We start from the raw sequence: 10,912 nt of genomic DNA, 5'->3' as shown, positions 1-10,912 counted from the left end.
TAGAGTCGGCAGTTTTTCACGTAAACACAGACCACACGTTTCTGATGCGGGTGGGCTGCGGATCCCAGTCGAAAACCTGTTGTTCTATAACACTGATTCAAACCTATAAATAAGCTTGTTTTCCTTTAATTAAGAATCCTTAATTGAAAAGTGGGTAAGTCACACCACAAATGGACATAAAGATCTCAAAGCGTTCCTCGGGAAAAGTCCTTAGTTACGTTCTTTTGCCTTCCAGAATTAAAACCAAGCACTTGCTCCACAATTATTTCCTAGTAACAGTTGAGAAACTAAAACGAACGACAACATGAACAAAAAACTCACGGCCTTCCCCGGCGGTCCAGTGCTTAGACTGTGAGCTTCCACTGCAGGGGGCAGGGGTTCGATCCGTGGTCGGGGAACTAAGGTCCCGCAGGCCCCCGCCGGCGTGGCCAAAAATATAAATAAATAAAATAAAGATAAAACATAAAATAAAAAATAAAACAACTCAAACATTGTCACCACCACCGCCACCAGTTACCAAAAGACCCAGCGAAAGACTCAGGCCTGAGGTAGACACATGCCCCACTTCCGTAGTAGATGAAGTGACCTCGACTTCTGCCTTTACCCTTGGTTAAGTATTTTCCATGAGTGCCTTTGGCTGTCACTACAGAGGAACTCACTGGCAGAATCAGCAAGAATGGATGAAAAGTCAGCCGAACTATGAAGTCTTACTTAAAGATAAAGCAGTAAAATTTGAGGACCTCTTGCCCTGTGGTGATGCAAGCATCCCAGCAATTCTTCCTTCCTCCCTGTGCTGCCAGGGCTGGAAGGCATTGATGGTGTAATCAGTAGTCAATGGAGAACTCAAATAATGCTTCTAAGAACTTCATTTTACGGACGTTAACATTTATGAAAACAACAGCATATGCATCGTGTAAATCTCAGAGCTGGTCAGGATTGAAACCGTGTACGAGGCCCCGTGCCCTTGTCTTTTGAAGTAAAGTGCTGACTCAAGAGTTAGTGATTCGGGAATGTGAAGGTGTAGAAACAAAGAACAGCTGTTGGGCTGGGGAACGGGCAGCAACGTAGACTATAAATCCGCCACACGGCAGAAGCACCGAACTCCCAGTTCACTGAAGCTACCGATGAAGGCCCGACACACACTCCTAAGTGGTTTTACAGGGCGCAGACCCCCTCCGGATGGAAAGCGCCGCCCACAAGCACATAGACCCTGGACTGGTTGAAACCAGAAGGTTGATGACGCTTGAAACTTCACTTTGATGCCAGCCAATCCGAGAACTGTCTGCGAGCTGATCACGCCCTGCTCCTCCAACGCTGTAAGGCTCCTCACTACGCCCTCCAGGGTGGGTCACACAGTCTTGAGGGCATTAGCCCGCTGTGGCCCCCTCTGCCTGGCAAAGCAATAAAAGCTACTCTTTTCTGCTTCACCCAAAACTCTGTTTCCGCATTTCTCTTCGGCACCGGTGAACAGAGGCCAAGTTTCGGCAACAGGATCCAGTCACAAATTACTTTGGGGGAAAATTCCTAAAAGCCATTCTTGTGTCTCACCCTTTGAAAAGTAGCTCTTCACCCTAAAAAAAAAAATGGTTGCGAAAAATGAATCTTTGGGATGGAGGATTCTACGGTATTTAACTTGCCATAAATTATATTCTTTCCCTCTACGTGTTAGAACCCGTTCTTAAAAGCAAATGAAATCAACCTGTGTCACCACCACTGTCTTCCAATTTGCTGTAATTCCAGTGAGAACCATGTTGGGTACCCCTGTGCAGGAAATAGGGCGAGAGTCCTTTAGGGAAAAAACGGAAAGGAAAAAAGATACCTAATGTAATGCTTTAAACATGTACCAGTATCTCTTGACCTGTCAACCTAGGACAGACAGACGACCTGCAGATTTATATAGGGCTCATTATGTCCCCCATCTTATTACTGCTAAGGTGAATGTGCTAGACACTTATTGAATTGGTGTTCTATGTCTGCTGTAATAAGTGACCATGAGTTTAGTGGCTTAAAAGAACACACATTTATTATATTACAGTTCTGTAGGTTAGGAGTCCAACAAAGGTCTCACTGGACTAAAATCAAGGGGTCAATAGGGCTGCCTTACCTTCTGGAGGCTCTAGGGGATAATCTGTTTCCTTATCTTTTCTAGAGATTTTTCTAGAGATCTTTTTCAGAGATTCTCTGAGCTATTACTATCCCTGGAATAAAGCCTATTTCAGATGAAATGAGCCAGAGTTTATTTCTGATGGCTGCAGAGAGAGAAAGGAGGGGAAAGGGGGAAAGCAGGAGGAGGAAAGGAAGCTTCTTCCTGGAAGTTAGCTGGGTGCTGAGTTCCTTTGTTGTCGGCTCCAAGATTCTCCGGAAGAGGCAGCTTCCCCCTGGAGCCAAAGGCACCCTCAAGGATCAAGTCACTCCGCTCCTTGCTCTCTGGTCTGAAAACACAAGTTGGCTGCCTTCTTCAGCCTCCCCTCGCCCCGCCCTCAGGTCTAGCCCAGTCTCACCCAGGTGGAGAAAACAAACGAAAAAACCAACCTCGCTCTTCAAGCAAACAGGTCATCTTCCTATCCCTTGTTCTGGTCATCAGCTTCTTTTTCAGAATCGTCGTTTCTTGTATTCTGTATGGTGAGGAAAGGAAAAACATGGTCCCTGGTATACCACGAGATTGAAGTAGGAAGGACGTGCACAGAAAATACACCGAGTAGCACTCTGAGATGTAACCCTGAGTCTACATGTCTACACACAAGACACATACATAAATATATACTTGTATCCATTGTTTTACAACTTCTTTATTTCTTAAAAACATTTTGGATCAGCATAACACACGATCCCAGAATTCCTTTCCCCGGCGTGTAACGCAGGACAAAAGGTAAGAATTGGAGGAGGCTGGCGAAATCCGCCGGTATCTCAGATAAAGGGTAAGAGGCGTGTTACCTCGGCTTGGTGGACTCCCGAAGTGGGCGGGCATGTGACGTCACTTCCCCCTTCAGCAGCCGGCCCGCCCATTGGTCATCTCGGCAGGGCGGGGACAGGGCGGGGGTTGGAGGAGAGGAGCCGCCTTAGAGGTCAGGAATGGGGCTTGGCTTATGTAAATCTTGCAGCGTAGGGGTACAATCCCCGGCGAGCCACTTCCCGGGCTGTGGAAGTTTTCGGGAGAAGTTGCTTGGATTTTATTAGCAGAGTGGTTTGGAGGGGCTGAGAGGCGTGGAAGAGGAGGGGGTGCGGAGGGTGGGTGGGGAGCGTGTGTGTACAGTGTAGGCGTCTAAGGCTGTACGGGGGGGCGGGGAAAGCGATTCATACTTACCTGGCAGGGGAGATACCATGATCATGAAGGTGGTTTTCCCAGGGTGAGGCTCACTCATTGCACTCCGAGTGTGCTGACCCCTGCGATTTCCCCAAATAGGGGAAACTCGACTGCGTAATTTGTGGTAGTGGGGGACTGCGTGCGCGCTCTCCCCTGGCAACGAGTGTGCTAACGGTAGAATGAAGCAACGACACTCTTGGGGCCCCGTACCTCTGGCAATAGCTCGGTGAAGACGGTGGTTGCTCCCGCTTGTCGCGCGCCGTTTTCTTCTGGTTTTTTTTTTGTCGTGGTGGTTGTTTCAGCGTGCGGGTGCTGCAGCACCGCCACGCTGGTGGTTACGAAAGGGTGCGCGATAACCGAGCTTTTTTTGTTTGTTTGTTCTCCCTTGGGGGAGAAACGAGTGTCAGCTCTCCGCGCAAGCGCAGAGAGTTTGCTTGAGTACTTATGAGTTCGACTTTAGCTGGTCTGTGCCTTGCAAGACGCTGAGAGGTTCGGTAGTTTGCTCTCCTGCCTTGTACTTTGAAACGGGAGTGCTACGCCGCACGCAGGCACGGGAACGGCATCTGCGCTCTTGCCTCAAACAACAGTAATAGTACCAGCCGGGGAACGTGCAAAAGAAAGTTTTCCCGGAGACCGGCCGTCTAGGCCTCCCCGGGGATGCCGTGAATAAGGGATCCGCTTGCCAACGCAAGGAACACGGGTTCGAGTTCTGGTCGGCGGTGAATATCCCACGCGCTACAGGGCAAGTGAGCTCTCGTGCGGCAACTACTCAAGCCTCCGTGCCTGGAGCCCGCGCTCACGATCTTCGCAGTGAGGGAGAAGCCCGGCCGCGGCAGTGGCCCCACAACGCTGAATAGTCAGTTTATTCAAACAAACACACTAAAACGGCGGGCAGACGGGCCCATCTAATGAAAGAGGGCAGGGAGTGGCCCCTGCGGGAGGGGAAGCAATCCCTCCACTTTTTACTGCCTGGAGAGTTTCCCCAGCAAAGCACACGAGGACAAATCCAGTGTGGACCTTCTTACGCTGAGAGCCGAGCTGTGAGTCCAGGGAGGCCGAACGAGCTGCTGTCCGCAGGACAGACTCCCAGAGAGGGGAGAGATGCTAGAACTAATTTAGCGAGGAAGGCAGCAGGGCCCCCCGCCACCGTGCAGCACAGTCCTGAGCCGTGCAGCTCTCGGAGGAAACTCCCCGAGGTCGGCGGAAATTTTTGACAGGACCAAGGCTCGCACAGATAGTGCTCCTCCTCCCAAGCGGACAGACTAGAAGGAAACAAACAAACAACCGCAACCAGAAAACATCGTAGTTCAGGAGGGCAGGGGGTAGAGTACTCAGGAGGAATGTCTTGCGGCAGTAGCGGGAGCTCGTTAGCCCCAGACTGAGCGCTGCTCGGAACCACTTCGCAAATCATAGAAGCAAGACCGGAAACGATCCAACAGTTTGCAAGTAACTTAAATGCGTCCATGAACAAAGTTCAGCGTTTCCAGGAACACACAGCTCTCCAGCAAGGCACCCTTCACAAATGCCTGGCATTCCATCACAGATTCTGAGGTATCCAAAGAGCCAGGGGAAATGACCCTTCTCCATAATGCAGAGACACCTCGGTCATTTGCAAGTGACCCAGAGCTGACACCGATGTTAAAATCACCAGAGGAGGACATTAAAACATTTATTCCAAGTGTATTCCGTGACTTCAAACAGTTAAATGTACACACACACACGGGGAACATTTTAAAAAGACCCGCTCTAACGTGAAGAGTGAAAACTACACTGTCTGAAAGGAAATGTACTGCAAGGGATTAAGAGCGAGCAGTTCGAAAACGCAGAAGAAAGAATTTTGAACAGGAATTGCGTTGACTCTGCCTTGATTGCAGATCACTTTCAGTAGAAAGCGACAGTCCCAAACGAAAGGGCGGAGGCGTCCTGAGATGGGGCGGTGAATACTCCGCGCGGGCGGTGCCATGGAGCTTGATTTATGACGTCCAGCTTGAGTAGGGGATGGCCGCCACCCGTGTGCGTGTGCCTTCATCCTCTGGCAGGTGTCCTGGAACGTACAAGACACATGACTTAGTGAGGGCAGCCCTCCGGGTGGTGCAAAGAGACCACGGGCACCGGGTTAAAAACCGGGAGCAGGCGGAGATCATCAGCTGGGTGGAGATTCCGGGAGAGGGGCGCTGGGGAGGAACTGAAACGGCAGGCGCATAAAAGCGACAGCTGAGACCTCGCTCATCAGATTCTAAGCCAAGTCCGTCCCTGGGTGGGCTCGAACCACCAACCTTTCGGTTAACAGCCGAACGCGCTAACCGATTGCGCCACAGAGACGAGCGGCTGCAAGGCATTCTTGTAACATCCTGGAATCAGAACGTATTCCCCGTCCCTTCCAACCCCAGCGGAAAAGAGATTCAAATGTCTTTATCTTATCCAACCTCGCCGGCGCTCTCAGAGACACTGAGTCTCGTGGACCGTGGACACCGACCCCGAGTGAGCTGGGGGCTCCGACGGAACAACGCCGGGCCCACGACCATCCTCGCCTGCTCCTGGCCGCCTCGAAAGCGGCCCCTCTACACGAGACGACGGCCGCCTGTCTTGGGCTCTAGTCCTCCATTTCCCACTCGTGATCGGCCTCACCCGTCGCGCTCACCGCAAGTCCCCCTCCAGGTCCGGGTGGTCGTACGGGGGAAGGACAGCAACCGGCTGTGCCCCCACCGTTCTGCCCCCTCTGGGCGCCTCCAGAGAAGGGCTCCACGAGGCACGACCCGGAGTTTGCTCACCAGGCAGCCCCTCGCCCGGAGCAGGGCCTGGCATCCAGCAGGCGCCCAATAAATGCCTCGCGGAGGATGCATTCCGCCGCCGGGGCCCGGCGTGGTGGGTAGACCAAGAATTCTTATGCCACCTGTAAGGTTTTAGTCCTCGAGGAACCTAGATTTTTCAGATCAGCTGTTCTTCAAAACCTTTCTTCTAGCAGCTGATTTAGAACCAGATAAAAGTCCTAGAAGGGCCAGGAGGGCACCACCCCGACCTGCTCTCAACTCCCCACCCAAGGCGGTGCTGCGGCCTCAGCCTGCGGGCGCAGGTGTCGGGTCTGAGAGGCGTGAAGGAGGAAAGCTGCAAAGGAGAAAGACGGCTGGGCTAACGTGGATCCGACCACAGCTCCGTAGGTCCCCGGTGGAGCATAGCGGTCGTGGTGTGATTGGTGCGGTGATGGGAGCCTGCCTGCTTGGGTCTGAATTCGAATCCTAACAGAAAACGGGTTTCCCGTGCCTGAACACCCCCGGCAACACCATATGGTTCTACCTTTTGGACTTGGTGCCTTGTCCCCTACTGGCCACAGAGCAGGCGGGCGAGGTGGCGAGCCGCACACCTCACCGGAGGACTCCACGTTCTGAGGACCCCCCGACTCCGCCCGAGACCCCCACGGCCTGGAGTCAGCATTCCCTCCAGCTGCGCCCTCGCTGACGCTCCCGGTGCCGCCCACTCTGAGGAGAGCGCCCGCGGCTCCAAGAACAACCTTCTCCTCTGTCTGGGAGCATTTGGCTGGGTTGATCGGAATCTGCCCTTTTCGGGCCTCACACGTCCCGGAAAATCCTAGGGCCTAGCGCCGGCCCTGCATGGGCCTGGAGGAGTCGCTGTGTTCCTGCCGGTTGGAGCTTGGCCTGCAAAGAAAGGCTCCCGCCGATTTCGATTTCCCGGGCCTAGGCTGTGCATGCTAATTCAAGACTCAGGAGCTGCAGCGACCCAAAACAGTGAACCTCTCCTGTCGTTGTCTTTGCGAATGGCGTGCTCCTATACATAGAAAAATCCTCCATAACCCACACAAAACTACCAGAGTCAACAAACGAATTCTGTATAATGGCAGGGTACAAGATAGACAAAAATCAGTTGTTTCTATACACTAGCAGTGAACAATCTGAAAAAGAAATTAAGAAAACAATTCAATTTACGATAGCATCCAAAACGAATAAAATATCTACGAATTAACTTATCCAAGGAGGTGAAAGACTTCTAGACTGAAAACTACAAAACATAGCTACAGGTGATTAAAGAGTACCTAAGGCAATGGAAAGATAGCCTCTACGGATCTTTCTCTCTCTCTTTCTCCCTCATACTCCCAGGTTGCCTAGCCCAGCCGTCTTTCTCCTTTGCAGCTTTCCTCCTTCACGCCTCTCAGACCCGACACCTGCGCCCGCAGGCTGAGGCCGCAGCACCGCCTTGGGTGGGGAGTTGAGAGCAGGTCGGGGTGGTGCCCTCCTGGCCCTTCTAGGACTTTTATCTGGTTCTAAATCAGCTGCTAGAAGAAAGGTTTTGAAGAACAGCTGATCTGAAAAATCTAGGTTCCTCGAGGACTAAAACCTTACAGGTGGCATAAGAATTCTTGGTCTACCCACCACGCCGGGCCCCGGCGGCGGAATGCATCCTCCGCGAGGCATTTATTGGGCGCCTGCTGGATGCCAGGCCCTGCTCCGGGCGAGGGGCTGCCTGGTGAGCAAACTCCGGGTCGTGCCTCGTGGAGCCCTTCTCTGGAGGCGCCCAGAGGGGGCAGAACGGTGGGGGCACAGCCGGTTGCTGTCCTTCCCCCGTACGACCACCCGGACCTGGAGGGGGACTTGCGGTGAGCGCGACGGGTGAGGCCGATCACGAGTGGGAAATGGAGGACTAGAGCCCAAGACAGGCGGCCGTCGTCTCGTGTAGAGGGGCCGCTTTCGAGGCGGCCAGGAGCAGGCGAGGATGGTCGTGGGCCCGGCGTTGTTCCGTCGGAGCCCCCAGCTCACTCGGGGTCGGTGTCCACGGTCCACGAGACTCAGTGTCTCTGAGAGCGCCGGCGAGGTTGGATAAGATAAAGACATTTGAATCTCTTTTCCGCTGGGGTTGGAAGGGACGGGGAATACGTTCTGATTCCAGGATGTTACAAGAATGCCTTGCAGCCGCTCGTCTCTGTGGCGCAATCGGTTAGCGCGTTCGGCTGTTAACCGAAAGGTTGGTGGTTCGAGCCCACCCAGGGACGGACTTGGCTTAGAATCTGATGAGCGAGGTCTCAGCTGTCGCTTTTATGCGCCTGCCGTTTCAGTTCCTCCCCAGCGCCCCTCTCCCGGAATCTCCACCCAGCTGATGATCTCCGCCTGCTCCCGGTTTTTAACCCGGTGCCCGTGGTCTCTTTGCACCACCCGGAGGGCTGCCCTCACTAAGTCATGTGTCTTGTACGTTCCAGGACACCTGCCAGAGGATGAAGGCACACGCACACGGGTGGCGGCCATCCCCTACTCAAGCTGGACGTCATAAATCAAGCTCCATGGCACCGCCCGCGCGGAGTATTCACCGCCCCATCTCAGGACGCCTCCGCCCTTTCGTTTGGGACTGTCGCTTTCTACTGAAAGTGATCTGCAATCAAGGCAGAGTCAACGCAATTCCTGTTCAAAATTCTTTCTTCTGCGTTTTCGAACTGCTCGCTCTTAATCCCTTGCAGTACATTTCCTTTCAGACAGTGTAGTTTTCACTCTTCACGTTAGAGCGGGTCTTTTTAAAATGTTCCCCGTGTGTGTGTGTACATTTAACTGTTTGAAGTCACGGAATACACTTGGAATAAATGTTTTAATGTCCTCCTCTGGTGATTTTAACATCGGTGTCAGCTCTGGGTCACTTGCAAATGACCGAGGTGTCTCTGCATTATGGAGAAGGGTCATTTCCCCTGGCTCTTTGGATACCTCAGAATCTGTGATGGAATGCCAGGCATTTGTGAAGGGTGCCTTGCTGGAGAGCTGTGTGTTCCTGGAAACGCTGAACTTTGTTCATGGACGCATTTAAGTTACTTGCAAACTGTTGGATCGTTTCCGGTCTTGCTTCTATGATTTGCGAAGTGGTTCCGAGCAGCGCTCAGTCTGGGGCTAACGAGCTCCCGCTACTGCCGCAAGACATTCCTCCTGAGTACTCTACCCCCTGCCCTCCTGAACTACGATGTTTTCTGGTTGCGGTTGTTTGTTTGTTTCCTTCTAGTCTGTCCGCTTGGGAGGAGGAGCACTATCTGTGCGAGCCTTGGTCCTGTCAAAAATTTCCGCCGACCTCGGGGAGTTTCCTCCGAGAGCTGCACGGCTCAGGACTGTGCTGCACGGTGGCGGGGGGCCCTGCTGCCTTCCTCGCTAAATTAGTTCTAGCATCTCTCCCCTCTCTGGGAGTCTGTCCTGCGGACAGCAGCTCGTTCGGCCTCCCTGGACTCACAGCTCGGCTCTCAGCGTAAGAAGGTCCACACTGGATTTGTCCTCGTGTGCTTTGCTGGGGAAACTCTCCAGGCAGTAAAAAGTGGAGGGATTGCTTCCCCTCCCGCAGGGGCCACTCCCTGCCCTCTTTCATTAGATGGGCCCGTCTGCCCGCCGTTTTAGTGTGTTTGTTTGAATAAACTGACTATTCAGCGTTGTGGGGCCACTGCCGCGGCCGGGCTTCTCCCTCACTGCGAAGATCGTGAGCGCGGGCTCCAGGCACGGAGGCTTGAGTAGTTGCCGCACGAGAGCTCACTTGCCCTGTAGCGCGTGGGATATTCACCGCCGACCAGAACTCGAACCCGTGTTCCTTGCGTTGGCAAGCGGATCCCTTATTCACGGCATCCCCGGGGAGGCCTAGACGGCCGGTCTCCGGGAAAACTTTCTTTTGCACGTTCCCCGGCTGGTACTATTACTGTTGTTTGAGGCAAGAGCGCAGATGCCGTTCCCGTGCCTGCGTGCGGCGTAGCACTCCCGTTTCAAAGTACAAGGCAGGAGAGCAAACTACCGAACCTCTCAGCGTCTTGCAAGGCACAGACCAGCTAAAGTCGAACTCATAAGTACTCAAGCAAACTCTCTGCGCTTGCGCGGAGAGCTGACACTCGTTTCTCCCCCAAGGGAGAACAAACAAACAAAAAAAGCTCGGTTATCGCGCACCCTTTCGTAACCACCAGCGTGGCGGTGCTGCAGCACCCGCACGCTGAAACAACCACCACGACAAAAAAAAAACCAGAAGAAAACGGCGCGCGACAAGCGGGAGCAACCACCGTCTTCACCGAGCTATTGCCAGAGGTACGGGGCCCCAAGAGTGTCGTTGCTTCATTCTACCGTTAGCACACTCGTTGCCAGGGGAGAGCGCGCACGCAGTCCCCCACTACCACAAATTACGCAGTCGAGTTTCCCCTATTTGGGGAAATCGCAGGGGTCAGCACACTCGGAGTGCAATGAGTGAGCCTCACCCTGGGAAAACCACCTTCATGATCATGGTATCTCCCCTGCCAGGTAAGTATGAATCGCTTTCCCCGCCCCCCCGTACAGCCTTAGACGCCTACACTGTACACACACGCTCCCCACCCACCCTCCGCACCCCCTCCTCTTCCACGCCTCTCAGCCCCTCCAAACCACTCTGCTAATAAAATCCAAGCAACTTCTCCCGAAAACTTCCACAGCCCGGGAAGTGGCTCGCCGGGGATTGTACCCCTACGCTGCAAGATTTACATAAGCCAAGCCCCATTCCTGACCTCTAAGGCGGCTCCTCTCCTCCAACCCCCGCCCTGTCCCCGCCCTGCCGAGATGACCAATGGGCGGGCCGGCTGCTGAAGGGGGAAGTGACGTCACATGCCCGCCCACTTCGGGAGTC

The 10,912-nt window shown here is 53.6% G+C and overlaps 1 long non-coding RNA gene and 4 other non-coding genes across 5 annotated transcripts; 2 read left to right on the top strand and 3 right to left on the bottom strand.

Moving 5' to 3' along the window:
• Positions 1-2,010: 2,010 nt before the first annotated feature.
• LOC132422349 (uncharacterized) lies at positions 2,011-2,872 on the bottom strand. The gene is made up of 3 exons (XR_009518853.1): positions 2,753-2,872; positions 2,533-2,615; positions 2,011-2,432 (listed from the first exon to the last, which is right to left on the bottom strand). It is a non-coding gene; the product is annotated as an uncharacterized lncRNA (long non-coding RNA).
• A 424-nt stretch (positions 2,873-3,296) lies between these two features.
• Positions 3,297-3,460, top strand: LOC132416366 (U1 spliceosomal RNA). The gene has a single exon (XR_009517575.1). It is a non-coding gene; the product is annotated as a U1 spliceosomal RNA (small nuclear RNA).
• Positions 3,461-5,552: 2,092 nt separating this feature from the next.
• TRNAN-GUU (transfer RNA asparagine (anticodon GUU)) lies at positions 5,553-5,626 on the bottom strand. Its single transcript has one exon. It is a non-coding gene; the product is annotated as a tRNA-Asn (tRNA).
• A 2,606-nt stretch (positions 5,627-8,232) lies between these two features.
• On the top strand, positions 8,233-8,306 carry TRNAN-GUU (transfer RNA asparagine (anticodon GUU)). Its single transcript has one exon. It is a non-coding gene; the product is annotated as a tRNA-Asn (tRNA).
• Positions 8,307-10,398: 2,092 nt separating this feature from the next.
• Positions 10,399-10,562, bottom strand: LOC132416304 (U1 spliceosomal RNA). The gene has a single exon (XR_009517544.1). It is a non-coding gene; the product is annotated as a U1 spliceosomal RNA (small nuclear RNA).
• Between the last annotated feature and the right edge of the window lie 350 nt (positions 10,563-10,912).

The sequence above is a fragment of the Delphinus delphis genome, chromosome 1 (genome assembly GCF_949987515.2).
Source record: "Delphinus delphis chromosome 1, mDelDel1.2, whole genome shotgun sequence".
Taxonomy (NCBI): domain Eukaryota; kingdom Metazoa; phylum Chordata; class Mammalia; order Artiodactyla; family Delphinidae; genus Delphinus; species Delphinus delphis.
The sequence above is the reverse complement of the archived record's forward strand: the minus strand, read 5'-3'. Positions and strand labels throughout refer to the sequence as shown.